This window comes from Polypterus senegalus, chromosome 4 (genome assembly GCF_016835505.1).
Source record: "Polypterus senegalus isolate Bchr_013 chromosome 4, ASM1683550v1, whole genome shotgun sequence".
NCBI lineage: Eukaryota > Metazoa > Chordata > Cladistia > Polypteriformes > Polypteridae > Polypterus > Polypterus senegalus.
The window spans coordinates 4,050,106-4,069,877 of NC_053157.1; the positions used below are offsets into that span (position 1 = coordinate 4,050,106).

General features: G+C 41.1%; 2 long non-coding RNA genes across 2 annotated transcripts; one reads left to right on the top strand and one right to left on the bottom strand.

The window, feature by feature from the left end:
* Positions 1-1,084: 1,084 nt before the first annotated feature.
* LOC120527101 lies at positions 1,085-17,485 on the bottom strand. Its single transcript, XR_005633275.1, has 3 exons — positions 16,795-17,485; positions 16,627-16,726; positions 1,085-1,163 (listed from the first exon to the last, which is right to left on the bottom strand). It is a non-coding gene; the product is annotated as an uncharacterized LOC120527101 (long non-coding RNA).
* Positions 1,199-6,899, top strand: LOC120527102. The gene is made up of 3 exons (XR_005633276.1): positions 1,199-1,603; positions 2,040-2,172; positions 6,861-6,899. It is a non-coding gene; the product is annotated as an uncharacterized LOC120527102 (long non-coding RNA).
* Positions 17,486-19,772: the final 2,287 nt, after the last annotated feature.

Consider the following 19,772-nt stretch of genomic DNA (forward strand, 5'->3'; position numbering starts at 1 on the left):
CAGATAAAGGATCATTGAGGTGAAAAATAATTACTTGTCTCTGCACAAATCTTGCACAAATTTGTCGGCGTCTGGCGCAGATTGCAGCCATTTTCTCTCCGGTCGGCAGAGCGATGCGCAGTTTAGCTGGATAAAGAAGCGCAGGTCGGTATCCCCTCTTGTAGAGCTCTGCCATGGCCTCCTTGAACCTCACGCGCTGCCTTACCACTTCAGGGGTGTAGTCCTCGTAAAACCGAATCTTATGGCCGTTATAGACCAGGTCATCTCTCTTATGTGCCTCGCGAATCACCAGATCCTTTATTTGGTAGCGATGAAAACGAAGGATAACCGGCCGGGGTTTCCCCGGCGGCTTGGGAGCTAGGCTCGGTGTGCCCTGTCCAGCTCCGGCGTAAGTAAGCACCTGCGATCCAAGGACATCGACAAGGAGTTGAGAGAAAAAAGTAGTAGGGCGTGGACCCTCAATAGCTTCGGTAAACCCACAATCCGAATATTATTGCGTCTGCTGCCCTTCTAGATCTGCCATCTTGGATTTTAACCACTCGTTATCTTTTTGGAGCGCAGAGCATTCCGCCTTGATCTGGTCTAAACGTTGATCAAAATCGGTATGAGCAAGCTCGAGAGAACTAATACGCAGACTATGGTCGTGTACTGCAGATTGAACACTGTCCAGTTTAGACGATAAGTTCTCAAAAGAATGCTTAAAGTCCGCAGACAGCGCAGCTCTGTGATCTTCTAGCAAAAGGCTAATCTGCGCCATAGTTGCAGGAGCCGGCGGTGAGTTTTCTTGGTCTCGTTGGTTATCCTTCGATTTAGGCATTCTACAGCTGGATTCAAAGTAATACACGTAAAAGTTCCTAAATCTGGGTTTCAGAACAAAAAGTGTGAGGTTTGTAAGATAAATATAGTACAGTGTAGCAGCGCGAGCCGAATACACGTCTACTCAGTAGACCACATCCCGGAAGTTCTCTATGTTTCAGAGTACTCTTTAATGAATGTAATTTTGTAATTTTTATTTTCAGGTCAAACTCTAAGCAACCAGCAGTGGATGGTGAGCATTGAAGGTCACGTTGTATGTGAGGGAACACAACTCAGCTTTGTCTGTGGCCGTACTGCTGTGTTTGCTTCATGTGTGGACACTTTTTCTTTGGTGTCGTTTCTTGTGACTGAAGACAGAAAAGCAAAATTAAAGTTAGAAATATTCTTTATTCATACACACCAGGCAAAGGTTAAATGACAGAGAAACACAGCCCTAGGACACTGCCCTTCATTTGCACCGAGGGGCCCGTGTCCCCCATTCGTGTAGGGCTTTAAGACTTTAGTTACATAAACATTATCAAATAATCTAAGGGTGGAGGACATCTGTTGGGGCCTGATAAGTCCACACCCGTTAGACGCCCAAGAAGCAGCACTTGTTTTTGTACACTGTAAACATGCAGGGTCTGCATGACTCCTACCACACACCCCACAGAACATGCTTTCTGTCACATACATCAGATTTGTCAAGCACAAGTTATTGACTGGTATTTTTTATTTTTCCACACATGTTATAATTTCAACCTCCAATATAGGAAGAGACTGCAAGCACCCTCGATTTTGTTCAAAGGTAAAACATTGGCTTATTTTCCATACATACATTTACATTAAAACTGGCTTACACTTCCATCAGACTTTATTACACACTGCCTGCACCTGTTTGCACCTTCCTCTTAGACATACAGTCAGCTTATTCTCCTTCTCATACCCTATTAAATTTTTGTGACACACTATTAACCACCCTGACACACACCATGATATTTTTTCTATAAATTAAATTGGTTAAAAGTAAATATTGGCAAATTCAGTTATGTACTTGAATCTTTTTAAGAGAATGCAAATTGTTGAGAGTGCAGAAACTAAGGAACTGTTCTGAAGATGTTCTATGGGTTCACTTTCCCACACGAACCTGAAGAGGAACCATTGTAGTCATGACAAAGTGAATGATTTTTTTAAATTTTATAAATAATTAAGTACATGTGTTTTTCTTTCTTTTTGTCATTTAGACGATTTATTGACATCAACCCTGAACAAATGTCCAAGGCCAATCAAGGAAAAGCTACATCCAAGAAGACTAGCCAAGTAGTCCATAACAAGAAGAACGCAGTAAACCCTCATTTTTCCTATCCACTTTGTAAGGTAATGGACTTTGAACGAATTCATCCAAGACCACTTTGTTCACTTTTACTTTTGACAGTTTAGGCAATTTTTGTCTAACATGGTGTTCTTATTCTATTTTAATGTGAAAGTCAACATTGGTATTATACTTTTAAATTTAGTATTGAATGCTGCACTATGTTTATTGCCAGTGTTTCCCACCTCTGTTGCAACCATTTGTGTTTATCTGAAATAATGAAAGACTGCTAACAATTAAAAAAACTGGTAATGTAAAAAGCTAATCAAGACCATAAAAATAAATGTTTATTGGAATGTTTCAAATGAAAGAAGCATTATTTGTTTAAATTAATCTGTAAGTAAATATTGCAGAATAATGTCCTTATCAATGCTGCAGTGACACTATAAAATGGTATTCACAGCAAGCCCAATGTAAAAATACAATACATAACTATAGAAAATACAGTTCTAACATTTTCTCATGTATCATACTGTATTATGAAATGACAGTGTAATACTGTAAATGTTAACTACAGCAGCTTCTCTGTAAACATACAGTAAGTGGCTGGCAACTCTGCTGCCAGTATTTTACTGTTAAATTACAATGAAAAATTTTACAGTGTATATATGTGTATATGTATAGATATGTATATATATATGTTTATGTGTGTGTGTGTGTAAATATATATATATATATGACAACAACACTCATCACTCACAACAGTGACAAAACAATTACATTCACAATCATGTTACGTTATTTTCAAAATGTTTCCTTTTCATTTTCATTGCTTCTTTAACACACTACTTCTCCGCTGCGAAGCGCGGGTATTTTGCTAGTTGAATATAAAACAGAAAGAGAAAATAACAACACAGCTAAACACGCAGCGACAAATTTCGACAATAAATTATTTCATCGAAGTGAAACCCATGTTTAATAACGTGCTTTAGCTCCTATCATCATGAAAATGATATCACGTATACATCTCAGTATTTTAGTTATTCAGAGAGCTGTAATATCATGAATGTCATGGACTCTGTGACCAGTTGGAGGAAGAGAGCCAGTTTAAGAAGCAAGTAGTGATTCACACACACAGAGCACATACAGTAGAAGATCAAATACAAAACAAAGCATTTAACGCGTGCTACTTTAATTACGATGTGATTTGAGAAACTGGTTAATTAAACGATTTTAAGATGAAGTTTATGATGTTCTACTAAATGACAAAATAAACTACGTGATTAAAGTGGAAATGTCGAGATTGAAGTTGACATTTCGTGCTTTTTCCCCACCGTGTGCCTTTTTTCTCTGTACCCTAATAAACTTTCATATGACACTCAGACAGTGGGCTTACAACTCTTCTTTTCACGGCGACTTTGATATGTGACTTCTTTTTTATTTCCGTCACTGTGCGATTTGTGAATGTGAGCTTTCAAGTTTCTCCAACACGCTATGTCACTCGATCAACTTCCTTTTGTTGATTATTCCACGGTTTATTTGAACAAATAGTATGTTTTTCCTTTGCCTCCACTTGGTATTCGCTGAAATTCTTATATTTTCCCCCATGCTTTTCCCATTGTCTTTTCACAGAAGGCTGCGCTTAAGGGCGATTTATATTGATTTGCATATTCAAATTAGCGTAATTCTGGGAGGATTTGGGGCGTTACATAATGCGTGCACGAGCGTTAGTTTCCACGCTGATTGGGGTTTATGTAGCGGAAGAACGTGGAAGTTGGAGTACGCACAGATTCCTGCATCTGGATTTTTCTGTGCATAAGCACATTTCAGCTTTTGTGCTTACGCCATGTTATAGTGCGAGTTCTACGCACGGCGTTATACATGAGGCCCCTGGACGTCCTGGCTGCAGGTTTGGTCTCCATACTACAAAAAGGACATAACGGCACAAGAGAAAGTCAAGAGAAGAGCAACGAGGGTGATTCAGGGCTACAGGGGATGAGTTATGAGGAAAGATTAAAAGAGCTGAGCCTTTACAGTTTAAGCAAAAGAAGATTAAGAGGAGACCTGAGTGAAGTGTTTAACATTATGAAGGGAATTAGTGGAGTGGATCGAGACGGTGACTTTAAAATGAGTTCATCAAGAACATGGGGACACACTTGGAAACTTGTTAAGGGTAAATTTCGCACAAACATTAGGAAGTTTTTCTTTACACAAAGAACGACAGACATGTGAAATAAGTGACCAAGTAGTGTGGTAGACAGTAAGACGTTGGGGACTTTCAGAACTCGACTTGATGTTTGATGTTGATGTTGACTTGATTTGAGACAACTCATAAATCAGCCTACACATAAAGCAGGTCATACATTAGACTTAGTGATTACTAAAGGACTGAAAGTTGATATAAAACAGATCATTGATATTGGTCTATCAGACCATTTTCTTCTACTTTTTAATATAGAAATAATGATAAAAAACACTCATGAGAAGCATATTGTTAAAAAACGCTTCTTTGATTCGGCAGCAGCTTTAAAACTTACAAACATTTTAAGCAATCAGTCCGTTTATAGTGCCAGCTATAATAGCGAGGACAATGTAAATAGTAAGGTGGAAAGATTTAATTCTAAAGTGAGAGCTGCTGTTGACATAGTTGCACCTGAAAAGACAGTGAAAAAATCTTCTAGCATTGTTATACCATGGAAGACCCAAAGAGTGTCTGATTTAAAGAGAACATGCCGTAGAGCTGAGCGTCAATGGAGGAAGACTAAACTTACTATCCACCACGAAATATTAAAAGTCAAAATAACAGAATACAATAACACTGTCCGTCTTGAGAGACGCTGCTATTTCTCCAAGATTATAAATAACAATGCTAATAATCCTAGAGTCTTATTTTCAACAATTGATCACCTACTAAACCCAGGTAGCTCAAAGGAATGCCTCCTAAGTGCTTCCAGTGAAACCTGTGAGGCTGTCGCTGTATTCTTCAATCAAAAATTAATGATATTAGAAATAACATAGTATATCTCCCCAACACTAAGGATCCCCTAAACCCCAACATCCTGTTATAAACAAATTAAACTCTTTCACTAGGATAGATTTACCTGATTTACAAAAAATAATCTCTCAATTAAAACCCTCCACCTGCGTCCTTGACCCGATACCAACAAGGTTTTTCAAAGAAGTATCAGGCGTGCTAATTGATAATGTTCTTGACATAGTAAATTCGTCACTAGATACTGGGGTCTTCCCAGACTGTCTTAAGACTGCTGTAGTTAAACCCCTACTTAAGAAACATAATCTTGACCCTCGCTCTTGAAAATTTTAGACCCATCTCTAACCTGCCCTTCTTAAGTAAAGTTCTAGAGAAGGCAGTCATTATGCAGTTAAATGACCACCTAAATAAACATGCTATTCTTGATAAATTTCAGTCAGGTTTTAGAACAAATCACAGCACAGAAACTGCACTCGTTAAAGTAGTAAATGACTTGGGGTAAATGCAGACAGAGGCCATTTATCTGTTCTCATCCTCTTAGATCTGAGTGCTGCATTTGACACCATTGATCACAACATTCTTAGAAATCGCCTTAGTCAATGGGTGGGCCTCTCTGGCAGTGTCTTAAATTGGTTTGAATCCTACCTGACAGGGAGAAAATATTTTGTTAGTTGTGGGAATTACAACTCGAAGACACATGATATCCAATATGGTGTTCCACAAGGCTCTATCCTGGGTCCGCTGTTATTCTCAATCTACATGCTTCCGTTAGGTCAGATTATCTCAGGGCACAACGTGAGCTACCACAGCTATGCTGATGACACACAGCTGTACTTATCAATAGCACCTGATGACCCGATTCTATTGATTCACTAACACAATGTCTGACTAGTATCTCAGAATGGATGAATAGTAATTTTCTCAAGTTAAATAAAGAAAACTGAAATTTTAGTGATCAGCAATAATGGATACAATGAGGCTATTAGAAATAAACTGGATACATTAGGATTAAAAGTCAAGACGGAGGTAAAAAGCTTAGGGGTGATTGTTGACTGTAATCTGAATTTTAAATCACATATTAATCAGATCATTAGGACAGCATTTTTCACTTAAGAAACATAAGTAAAGTTAGACCTCTTTATCACTGAAAGATGCTGAGAAATTAGTTCACGCGTTTGTTTTCAGTCGACTAGATTACTGTAATGCACTCCTCTCTGGACTACCCAAAAAAGATATAAATCGTTTGCAACTAGTGCAGAATGCAGCTGCTAGAATCCTAACTAGGAAAAGAAAATCAGAACACATTACTCCAGTTTTGATGTCACTACACTGGTTACCTGTGTCATTCAGAATTGACTTTAAAATTCTGCTTATGGTTTATAAAGCCTTAAATAATCTCCCCATCTTATATATCGGAATGTCTGACACCTTATATTCCAAATCGTAACCTCAGATCCTCAAATGAGTGTCTCCTTAGAATTCCAAGAACAAAACTTAAAAGAAGTGGTGAGGCGGCCTTCTGCTGTTATGCACCTAAAATCTGGAATAGCCTGCCAATAGGAATTCGCCAGGCTGATACAGTAGAGCACTTTAAAACACTGCTGAAAACACATTACTTTAACATGGCCTTTTTATAACTTCATTTTAATCGTAATTTAACTTAATCCTGATACTCTGTATGTTCAATTCATCATAACAACTATTCATGGTGGCTCTAAAATCTGTACTGACCCCTACTCTCTTTTCTGTTTCTTTTTCCAGTTTCTTTGTGGTGGTGGCCTGCGCCACCACCACCTACTCAAAGCTTCATGATGCTCCAACAATGATGGACGGATTAAAAGGCAGAAGTCTACGTGACCATCATCATCATCAAGCCCTTCCGTGAGAATCCCTAAATCCAAAGAGGACTGTTTCATTTATGTTAGGTAGAATGCCCAGAGGGGACTGGTCAGGTGGTCTCATGGTCTGGAATCCCTACAGATTTTATTTTTCTCCAGCCGTCTGGAGTTTTTGTTTTTCTGTCCCCTGGCCATTGAACCTTACTCTTATTCATGTTAATGTTGATTTATTTTTTATAATTATGTCTTTCATTTTTCTATTCTTTAATATGTAAAGCACTTTGAGCTACTGTTTGTATGAAAATGTGCTATATAAATAAATGTTGTTGTTGTTGTTGTTTTGGAAGAAATATGTGGATAGGACTGGCAAGCTTTGTTGGGTTTGTGGAAGATGAATGTTCCCTTCGTTCCCTTGTACTAATTCATGTCTGAGAAGTAAGCTTTACTAAACCATCTAAAAGCATGCTTTGTTTTAGCAAACAGAACAATATTTGTCCAAAGGACTCAAGGTCTGAGCATTCCACACATGAGTCTGCTGTATCACGTTGGCCCTTAGCTTACATCTGAACGCCATAACAAAGGGGCCAAGAAATCAAGTTGCACAAGGGGCGTTGAAGGGGCTCAAGGATTGTGTATAATAAAGTGTTGACTGTTACATTTCATAATGATATTAAATCACACATTCTAGGGGTATAAAACTGGGCCCCACCCAACAGACGGGGTTCAGAAGAGCCCTGACGCTGTCATGTATATTTGATTGTCTGCTTTCCTGAAACTCTTCTCACTGTGACTCTGAAAAATAAAGCTGCTTTATAACCACACCTGCTGTCTGGTCTGAAGTCCTCGTCCACAGTTTGAATGGCCTCGTCTGGAGTGTTCGAATGTTCCAGTTGTTAGCTGGACACAAGTCAAAATGAACCGTACTAAATTATAAATAAGCGTGGTCTGCAAAAACCCACTCAGTTGTCCCAAAGACAGATCATTAATTTCCAGCATCGCATGTGAGCTTTGCAATTTACATCTCCTTTCTTTATCAGCACAGAAGCTGAAGGTGCCTTCCTTTGTCATTCAGTCATTAAAACATATCGTTTCCTGCCATTAACCCAATGTAATTTGCTTGCATCCAGTCTTCCCAGCCCAAGATTACTGAAACACGCTTTTCAATCATGCAGGCACAAACGTACTAAATATGCTCAATTGCTGTAAGATATAAAGTCCAAAATTCACAGCTGTCAAAAATATCATAACAAGACAAATGAATTACCAAGAAACCAATCAGGGGAAGAGGAAGTTAGAAAAACAAGAAGGCAACGTGGGCAGTGGGAAGAGCCGAGACACAAGCTGTGGAGGAGCTGTATGAAGAACTGGGTGAGAAATGAGGGGGATTTTTACAACAGTGAAAACTGGGAACAAGACTGGAAAGGAGTTTAGTCCAATAAAGCAGATGAAAGACAAGAAAGGTAAATGAGAACTATAGCATCAAGAACAGATGGAAGAGCTGCTTTGAAAAGCTGTGGAATGAAGAAGTCCAAGGGTAGTATTTGGGCATGGAGGCCCACATGAAGGAGAGAGGAGGTAAAGGAGGCACTGAAGAATGAAGAACAGAAAGGAGTGGATGGATTACCAGCAGAAGAGTGAAAGAGTTGAGGAGACGCGAGAGTAGATGTGACCTCATGCAGAAGATCTGTGAACAGGAGAGAACACCAGAAGAGTGGAGGAACAGTGGGATTATACCCATTAATAAGGAGAAGGGCGACAAACTAGAGAGGGATAAAACAATGAATGTTAGGGAAAAGGTTACAGAGAGAAGGTTTAGAGAAGAGACAGAGAGGAGCAGTTTGGTTTTATGCCATAGAAATGAACAATTGATGCAGTCTTTACTTTGAGACAGCTGATGGAGAAGCATCGAGAAAAACAGAAAGGTACGTCTAAGGCTTAGAGTGACAGAGTGACACGTCAAGAGGTCTGGAGGTGACTGTGAGAGAAAGGAGGACCAGAGAAGTGGATGAGGATTGTCCAGGAGATGTATGAGGGAGGGAGGAGCAGTGTTGGGGTCACGGACAAGACCCTAGTTGGAGGAGGTCTGCACCAGGAAACTTCTTGAAGTCCTTTCATTTTTTGGATCTGGTTATGGATTGTGGAAGACGAATGTTCTCTTTGTTCCCTTGTACTAATTCATGTCTGAGAAGTAGGCTTTACAAAACCATGTAACAGCACGCTTTGTTTTAGCAAACAGAAAAATATTTGTGCAAAGGACTCAAGGTCTGAGCATTCCACACATGAGTCTGCCGTATCACGTTGGCCCTTAGCTTACATCTGAACGCCATAACAAAGGGGCCAAGAAATCAAGTTGCACAAGGGGTGTTGAAGGGGCTCAAGGATTGTGTATAATAAAGTGTTGACTGTTACATTTTATAATGATATTAAATCACGCATTCTAGGGGTATAATACTGGGCCCCACCCAACAGACGGGGTTCAGAAGAGCCCTGATGCTGTCATGTACATTTGATTGTCTGCTTTTCAGAAACGCATCTCTCCGTGATTCTGAAAATAAAGCTGCTTTATAACCGCACCTGCTGTCGGGTCTGAGTTTTCGTCCACAGGATGTGTTGACTCATGAGATAAAAGACCAATCCCCCCCAGTGCAGGCTTGGCACCGTCGACATTGTGTTGTGTGGCACCAGAAAAGAAGAAGTGGAGGGCAAGTTGAAAGACTGGAGAAGGGTGTTGGAAGACAGAGAGTTGAAGATAAATAGGAAGAATACGGAATACATGAAGTTTAACGATGATCAGGATTCAGAAGTTAGCCTGCAGGAAGAACTACTTTAAAGAGTGAATAATTAAAAATAATTAGGATCAGGGGTTGCTCAGAATGGAGAGATAGATGCAGAGATAAGATATAATTGGGAGAAGGTATCAGGAGGATTGTGCAATCAAAGAATTAAGGTGAAGGTTAAAGGTCAGGTGTTTAAGACAATGGAAAGACGAGCAATAATACAGTATATGGAGCTGAGACATCAGGGAGAGCGCAGGTGAAGACGTTGGATGTTGCAGAAATGAGGATGTGGAGATGAATGTGTGGAGTTATACAAAAGAAAAGAGAAGAAACGAGACAACCAGAGATACAATAAAAGTGGGAGAGACATCTAACAAAGTACAGTGGAACCTCGGTTCACGACCATAATCCGTTCCAAAACTCTGGTCGTAAAATTTCCCCCATAGGATTGTATGTAAATACAATTAATCCATTCCAGACCATATGAACTGTACTGTATGTAAATATTTTTTTTAAAGATTAAGCACAAATATAATTAATTACACCATACAATGCAGAGTGTAATAGTAAACTAACGTAAAAACATTGAATAACGCTGACACCAAACACCCAGGCTCCCTGATCAGCTACACTTGCAGGCTCGCTCGCGCTCTCTCTCAGAACAGAGAGGAACATTTGAACACTCTTCACTTGCTTAGAAGCCATGGTTAACTGCAAAAGCACACAAAATACTATAGAGCACAAAGAGATCACAGGTAAAGCACGCACGTCTGACTGAGAACAATGAGAACATCAGTCAGTCAGTCAGTCAGTTTCCAATCCACGATATCCTAAAACAGGGTCACTGTAGCGAATAGGCGGAGTGGCGGCTCTCAGGCTAGGAATCTGCACTGGCAATCGAAAGGTTGCCAGTTCGAATCCCGTAAATGCCAAAAGGGACCCTGCTCTGTTGGGCTCTTCAGCAAGGCCTTAACCTGCAACTGCTGAGCACTTTGAATAGTGAGAAAAAAACGCAAAGAATTATTAAAGATAGTGGGCCTCCAATTAAGTTCTTGTCAGATCTAAAGGAAAATGAAGGCAAGCAGGATGCACCAGCCACAGTAAAGAGCCCAAATACTTCTAGGAATGACAGATTTCAGATTTAGATTTTTAATACACTTGTAAACCTTTCTGCAAATATGTTTTAATTTTTGTCATTATGACTAATTGAGTGGAGATTGATGGGCAAAAATGTCATTTATCCATTTTAAACTTAAACTTAAATCTACAATGGAATCTAGTGTGCAGAAAGTGAAGGAGTTTGGATACTTGCACAATAAAAATAGCAGCGACGCCAGCACTAACCTCACGGTCACCAACATCCCAATTCTGATAGGCAGATGATGCATTAATGAGGTTGTTTCAGTATTTCAGTATTTATTTTAAATACTGAGAATGTTTATTAACTGTTGGCATAATGGTTCATTGACCACTTTTCCTTTTCCACTTATTTGTAGATAAGGTAATAGCTTACATGTGGGAGGAGAAATAATGGAAGATAACAGAAGGCAGACTCTAGTTAGATGGAAACGTAATGTTTGGAGATAAGAAGAAAAGAAAAATAGTGTGCTGAGCAGAGTGTTGGGGTAGGAGCTACCAGGAAAGAAGGAGACGTAAGAGAAAGAAACAAGAAACAGATGGAAGGATGTGGATAAGCAGGACTTTCAGCTGTAATAAGGAGATACTTGGAAAGAGAGGTGCAGCTCCACCGCAGCAAAACCCAAATGAAGGAAAAACATGAGGGGCGGCAAAAACTCCAGAAAGAGTCGACTCAAAAGAGAACACCGGAAGAAACGTTAAAGCATTTAAAGCTGTGGCCAAAATACAAGTATGGTATTCCTACATTTTTTTTTTATCAAACCAATCAAAATCTTTATTGTCATTGTAGCAATGAGACATTGTACAACACAATTTAAATTAAATTAAAAAAAATTAAATAAATAAACAGAATCACTCAAATTAAAACTAAAATAAATAAATATATAGAGAAAATAGTCCATAACAGCAGAACACTGTTTTCCATTCATACATACGTCATATTGCACTTGTCCCTTAGCCATTGCTTAGCCAGGTGCACTCGGTCAGATTGACCACTTAGCAGCATTCAGCATGGTGATGGCTGAAGGATAGAAACTGATTCTCAGTCTATTTGTCTTAGTCTTTATGGATCTGAAACGTCTGCCTGAAGGCGAGCATTCAAACAATGCATGTCCTGGGTGTGATGGGTCCTGAAGAATTTTCTTGACATTCCTGAGACAACATGAACTACAGTTAGGTCCATAAATATTTGGACAGAGACCACTGTTTTCTCATTTTGGTTCTGTCCATCACCACAATGAATTTGAAATGAAACAACTCAGATGACGTTGAAGTGCAGCCTTTCAGCTTTAATTCAGTGGGTGAACAAAACGATTGCATAAAAATGTGAGGCAACTAAAGCATTTCATTTCAGGGGCTCAAAAGTAATTGGACAAATTAAATAACTGGTAATAAAATGTTCATTTCTAATACTTGGTTGAAAACCCTTTGCTGGCAATGCAAGCCTGAAGTCTTGACCTCCTGGGCATCACCAGATGCTGGGTTTCCTCCTTTTTAATGCTCTGCCAGGCCTTTACTTTCAGTTTCTGTTTGTTTGTGGGCCTTTCTGTCCGAAGTTTAGTCTTCAACAAGTGAAATGTCTGCTCAGTTGGGTTAAGATCAGGTGACTGACTTGGCCATTCAAGAATTTTCGACTTTTTTGCTTTAATAAACTCCTGGGTTGCTTTGGCTGTATATTTTGGGTCATTGTCCATCTGTATCGTGAATCAATCTGACTGCATTTAGCTGATTTGAGCAGACAGTACGTCTCTGAACACCTCAGAATTCATTTGGCTGCTTCTGTCCTGTGTCACCTCATCAATGAACACTAGTGTCCCAGTACCACTGCCAGCCATGCACGCCCAAGCCATCACACTGCCTGACTCCACCGTGTTTTACAGATGATGTGCTATGCTTTGGATAATGAGCAGTTCCACATCTTCTCCATAATTTTTTCTTGCTATCATTCTGGTAGAGGTTGATCTTGGTTTCATCTGTCCAAAGAATGTTTTTTTTTTAGATGTTCTTTAGCAAAGTCCAATTGGAAAAAGCACGAAATGTCAACTTTAATCTCGAATTTTCCACTTTAATCACGTAGTTTATTTTGTCATTTAGTAGAACATTATAAACTTCATCTTAAAATCGTTTAATTAACCAGTTTCTCAAATCAAATCGTAATTAAAGTAGCACGTTAAATGCTTTGTTTTGTATTTGATCTTCTACTCGTATGTGCTTTATGTGTGTGAATCACTACTTGCTTCTTAAACTGGCTCTCTTCCTCCAACTGGACACAGAGTCCATTACATTTGTGATATTACAGCTCTCTGAATAACTAAAATACTGAGATGTATACGTGATGTCATTTTCATGATGATAGGAGCTAAAGCACGTTATTAAACATGTGTTTCATGAGCCTCGTGCTCATGACAAGCATTTAACTTTTGTCGAAATTTGTCGCTGCGTTTTAGCTGTGTTGTTATTTTCTCTTTCTGTTTTATATTCAATATATATTGGCGTAGCCGTCACTGCAGTCAGTGCTTTTCTTTCCCCAAGTAACCGATCGCCACACAATCAGCTCTGTAATAGAAGTTAAGCCATCTGTAAGCTTAGCGCCGATTCTTCAAAACGTTTAAAGAACATTGAAATATCTTTGTAGTACATGTTTAATTATTCTATCCTTAAAGACACTCCCAGTGAAGAATATAGATTATTTAAATGAAGTTAAAGTTTTATCTGTATAATTTAATAAACATATTTTGCTGCATTTCACCTTAAAAATTATATCGTCATCATATGTAAATACGCGCTTTATAAAGTGGCTCAGGTTGTGAGATATTATAACTGTAGTGCAAGTTTACAGTGAGGTGATTGTACTTATAAGTCCAGACAGTTCTACAAGGAGCAATTGATTGAGTGCATTTAAAGTTCTTGGGATGAAACTGTTTCTGAACCGCGAGGTCCGTACAGGAAAGGCTTTAAAACGTTTTGCAGTGGCTGAGACAGCGTGTCCTTGAAGCTGTATACCGATAATTCTCTTTCCGATCAGCTGCTGCTGTGATTCACACTCAGATACAGTGATATAAATACTCTGAGTCGTGCAGTGAGAGGAATATGGAAAAAGATGATCCGCTGTGGCAACTCCTAACGGGAGGAGCTGAAAGAAGAAGGAGAAGAAGAAGAAGGAGAAGTGGGAGTAACAACGCTAAAGCAGTTATGGTATTTGGAATACTATGGCTGTTCCCTGGACCATTATATTGTTACAAGTTAATTACAATCAGATGCATTACACTAATAAACAATATGCGGTTAGTTTCTGTGTATTTATAAAGCACATATATCATGAAAATAAGGAGTAACCACACAGGAACAGTAGCACTGCTTTGACGCTGGGTGCCACCAGTTTGCAAAACCGAGTGGAGAACTTGCGTACGACAAGGCATGAGGTACCGTGGAAAAGTGCGTGGCTTTACGCCAAGTGTAGGTTTTATACATCGCGATTTGAACGTGAAAAAGTTCTTACGCAACATTTCTGTGCGTACGCACCGTTTATACATGTGGCCCCAGGCCTTTTATCTGCTTAATTGATAAGACATAACGACGGACTTGAACACACCTGCCCATCAAATAGCCTTTGAGTCAATTGTCCAATTACTTTTGAGGCCCTGAAATGAAGGGATTGTGTTCAAAAAATGCTTTAGTTGCCTCACATTTTTATGTAATCGTTTTGTTCAACCCGCTGAATTAAAGCTGAAAGTCTGCACTTCAACATCATCTGAGTTGTTTCATTTAAAATTCATTGTGGTGATTAATGTACAGAACCAAAATGAGAAAACAGTTGTCTCAGTCCAAATATTTATGGACCTCACTGTATGTAGTTCTTCTAGTGAGGGAAGAGGACAGCCGACTATCCGTTGGGCGACCTTAATGACCCTGTGGAGCTCTATCATTTTCACACCATGCTTCTTTTCTGAATGCACACTAAGAAAAGATCTAAAAAGACCAGCCAAATGAAGTAATAATATTGTAACAGTGCTGATAAGTTACATCAGCCAGGGGCGAGTCACCAAAGTAAGAGCTGGCATTACATCACCAGTGGCAGGGGTGCTTATATAAATGGCAAGTCTGCCAAGTTACAGGCTTTTCCAACAAATGCAGGAAAAGGTGAGTAGTCCATTTAAGGACAGTGCGCCACCTCAAAGAGCCATGCTACATTGGTGTTAGAAATGGGATGAGAAGACTCTCACTTAGCAGAGTCCTAAAACGGACCTGCTTGACTCTTCAGAGGAGCTCCTGGAGAGTCTCGAGGGTCAAATCTGTAATCTGGAGTGCCGTTTGCAGCTGTACATGGGGGGATACAGCTTAGAGACTGCCACCTCTGCAGCTCCACTACCGCTTCTTCATCTGTTAAAATCCATTACAGTGTGCAGATACCAGTGGAGCTTCGGGCTCATGGAGCTGAGGAAATTTGTGGCAGATTGAGCTGTCATTGTCCCCAAGTGAGCTGTGAGAAGCAGAGAGAGGATAAGGCAGATTATAGAGGCGCTGTGAAGCGGCTGCAGAGGGAGAGTCTCAAAGCTGAGATCCAGGACTAAATGGTTTGCAGCTCCAATGCAGTGAAGGAAAACCGCCAAGAGATGGGTAGATATGCATCTCCACACAAGGAGGTTTGTCTGCTTGCTTACAACTGACCAGCGTTGACAGCCTCTGCACAGCACTTAACATCCCAGCCGTGCCATTTGACAACACTGCGCTCATGATCCCTGCTGATGTGCCCTCGTCACCAGCTGCACAACTGAAACAAGAGGGAAGACCATGATGGTGTTTCAATGAGTTTGTGCTCGAGTTGAAAGTGATTGCTGGGGACAACAACTTCAGGGGAGGGATGTGTAACGGCTTTGACAAGTAACATCCACCAGGGATAAGTAACCAAAGTATGAGCTGGTATTTCATCACCAGTGGCAAGGGCACCTATATAAATGGCAAGCCTGCAAGGCTGCGATCTTTGCCAACTAGTATGGCAAAAGGCGAGCAGTTCTTTTAAAAGGTAGCAAGCCACCTCAAAGAGCCATGTAAAGAACATAGAATCCATCCATCCATTGCAGCGCTCGTTATTGACGGCACATTGGTGTAAGAAGTGGGATGAGAAATCCTGCATTCCAACTTAGCAGAGCACCAAGTGCCTCCGAAACTTAAAATGGACCTGCATGGTTCTTCAGTAGAAGTACAGTGGGGAAGACAGCCAAGAGACGTCCTCCACTGCTTCTCCATCTAACTTGGACCATTAGTCTGGATGTGGGGATACTGGTGGAGCTTCTGGCTCATGGAGCTGGGGAAACGTGTGGCAGATTGAGCTGCTACTGACCCCAAGTAGAAGCAGGGCTGGTGGTAAAAATGCACAACCAAAGGACAAGGCAGATTGTAAAGTGGCAGCAGAAGAAGACTCACAAAGCTGAGATCAAGACCTGGAACACGGTTTGCAGCTCGAGTTCAGTGATAGAAAACAGCCATTGAGACCGGTAGATATGCATCTCAACACGAGAAGGTCTGCCTGCTTGCTTACAACCGACCACCATTGAATGCATCAGCTGCATCGTATGACAGCACAGCACTCAACATCCCAGTGTGATGAAATAAATTTGACTCCTAGTCGTAAAGAAGGTTTGGGGAATCGGCCCGTATAATGTCCAACAGACAAGTCAAAATTTAACATAGAAATGGAAAAAGGTTCAACCAACATTCGACAACAAAACAACAAATGGGGCGGTATTTATACAAAAAAAAACAAAGATGGCTCACGGAAGTGGTGTCATATCCACGGCCCGAAGCACGGAAGCTGTGAGTCGGCCATTTTGGCTCCTGGACTGCAGTGTGTGGGCTTTATTTCTCATTTTTGTTTCTGTGGAAAAGGGAGAGAGAGACGTTAGTACCCTTCCATAACCCTTCATAACGAGATCTTTTACTCACCGTAAGGTTTGTTGACTGCCTCCGAAGCGCTCGTGCGTGACTCCAGCTGTATCAATTGACAACACAAAGCTCAAGATCCCAGCTGCATGACTGAAGCGAGAGAGGAGACTACACTGCCGTTTCAATGAATTTGTGCACCGTTGCAAGGAGAAGAAAGAGAGTGATCGGGGGAGACAGTGACGTCAAACGGAGGGCTATCTAATGACATTGACAAGTTACTTCTGCCAGGGATGAGTCACACAAGTATGACTTGGCATTGCATCACCAGTGGCAGGGTCGCCTATATAAATGGCAAGCCTGCAAAGTTGCATGCTGTTCCAACAAGTGCAGGAAAAGGCGAGTAGTCCTTTTAATGATAGCAAGCCACCTCAATGAGCCACATAAAGAGCAGAGAATCCATCCATTGTGGCACTCGCCGCCGACGCTACGATATCAATCTGAAGTGGAAAAAATAAAAAACGACACACTGATTGTGAAATCAATTAGAACAGAAACCTGCTACCTACGGTGTGCCCCCAGAAGTGAATTTGTAGCCAACACATTTTAGCGCTGCCATCAACAGGCTGAAGTGGTCGTGAAGCGGGACTTCTAGATGGACTGAAAGATTTTTTTTTGCCCACCACAGAGCACACCTGCGGAAATCCGCCATCCAGAGAGACAGGTAGGTAGGTAGGTAGGCACGGTGGTGGAAATAAATATTTGATCCCCTGCTGAATTTGCTAGTTTGCTCACTTACAAAGAAATGAACAGTCTCTCTAATGTTATGGTAGTTTCATTTTAATTGAGAGGGACAGAATACCAACCAAAAATCCAGAAAAAAACACATTACATAAAAATTATAAATTGATTTGCATGTCATTGAGTGAAATAAGGATTTGATCCAATACAACCCGGCCAGAATTCTGGCTCCCACCGATTGGCTGTGTGCCCATGTGGCACACACATTACAATCAATAAATCAATTCCAGATACTCCTCATCTCAACTCGTGATGTGTATAAGGCACACATGTCCACAGAATCAATTTCTTCCATTCCAACCTCTCCCCCACCGTGGGCAACACCAAAGAGCTATCAAAGGACATCACAAGGCTGGAATGGGCTACGGAATGCAGTGCCCGCAAGGTCCCCCTGCTCAAGAAGACACAGGGCGCTGCAAGATTTCAATCCATTACGGCGTAGTGTGTTACCAGTGGTGTTCTGTGGTCCCAACTGCCTTCAGATCATTAGTGTAGTTCTGGGCTGATCCCTCACTTATCTCATGATCATCCCCACCCCATGAGGCAAGATCTTACATGGAGCTCCAGCCCCAAAGGCGATTGATGGTCACTTTATATTTCTTCCATTTCTGAATAATTGCACCAATTGTTGTCACCTTCTCGCCAAGCTACTTGCTGATGGTGTTGTCCCTGATGTTTTGATAGCTCTTTGATGTTGACCACGTTGGTGGAGAGGTTGGAATGGAAGAAACTGATTCAGTAGACAGGTGGGCTTTATACACATCACGAGTTGAGATCAGGAACATCTGTGATTGATTGTAATGTGTGTGCCCCATGGGCACACAGCCAGTCTGTGGGAGTCAGAATTCTGCGTTGTACAGGATCAAATTCGTATTTCTCTCAATGACATGCAAATTAATTTATAACTTTTATGTAATGTGTTTTTTCTGGATTTTTGGTTGATATTCTGTCTCTCTCCTTTAAAATGAAACTACAGCAAAAATGACAGATTGTTCATTTCTTTGTAAGTGAGCAAACGTACAAATTCAGCACGGGATCAAATACTTATCAAGTGTAGGTACAGTTGGTGAAGGCGACTGGTCGCTTGAACCGAGAGCGATGAGCCGTGGCTGTCGTCTTCTTCTCCCCTCGCAATGCGCAACGAGAGGCTGCGGGAGTGGCACGAGCGCCAACACCTCCTCACCAAGGGCATCACTTTGACTCGTGGAATTCGCGTGGCCGACATCACAGGATTTTGTTTTCTGGAGAGATGATAACTCGTATTTAGCGTGTTAGGAATAAGAAGAAAATAAACATAGGCAGGAGACTCGCGCTTTTTTTACTAACGTTATGTCACGCTTTTGGCACTGCAGAACATGTAAGGAAGTGCTTAGGTGGGCAGCTTGGATCCGAAGTGAAGGACAACCAGCCGGCCACACGGCTATAAAAGTGCAACAGGTAGGCGTGAACGGCTGGCGGGCGCGGGCGCAGGCGCGGCTGTAAGTGCGCGCGCTTATTAGCCCAGCTGTTGAGCGTCAAGTCTCTGGCAAGACGACGCTTGACTGTACTGCGCAGTGCAGTGCGTGCGCTCACTCGTTCTTTAAAAAGAAAGTAAAAGTGCGTGGCGATCGTTTCATCATTTTTTTTTTTAATTCTGTTTTAAAGTTTAACCATCTACTCGCAAACGTAAACGCTGAAGGGTACAGCAGAGTCTCTTGGGATTCCTGTACGCTGCGCGTTGGCGCAGGAGGGCGGGAGTGACTTCTGTTGACAAACTGAACGCCGACACCCGGGAGGGACAACGAGTAAGCTCGGGGCGCCCCGCGTGGCCTGTCATCGGAAGATGCCGGTGTTGAATGCTGCTGCCTGCTTAACGCCCAACAATGTCGTTCACGGCACATGGAGTCCGAGGTATTTTATTTTATTGTACTGTTACATTGAGTGTTGAAGTTTGCTTGCAGCGCTTGTTTGTACCCTGTATTAATGTCAGCCACCCCGGGCTCCGTCAAGTCGTACTATAAAGTGTGAATGATATTGCATTATTTTTTTTTTTACTTTACTCATGTAAATAAAACCTGTTGAAATTAAATACGTTTTAAATAGAGAGGGATACGCGGGACACCTAAAGGCGCTATGCCTTTTTTTTAACGATCGTGTTGTCCATAGAGGACGGGAATCGCACGAAGCCGAGCAAACTACTAGTGACATTTCAGTTTTTACTGTCGTTCGCGGTTTTGGTTAACAAATCGCGAAGCTGTTTT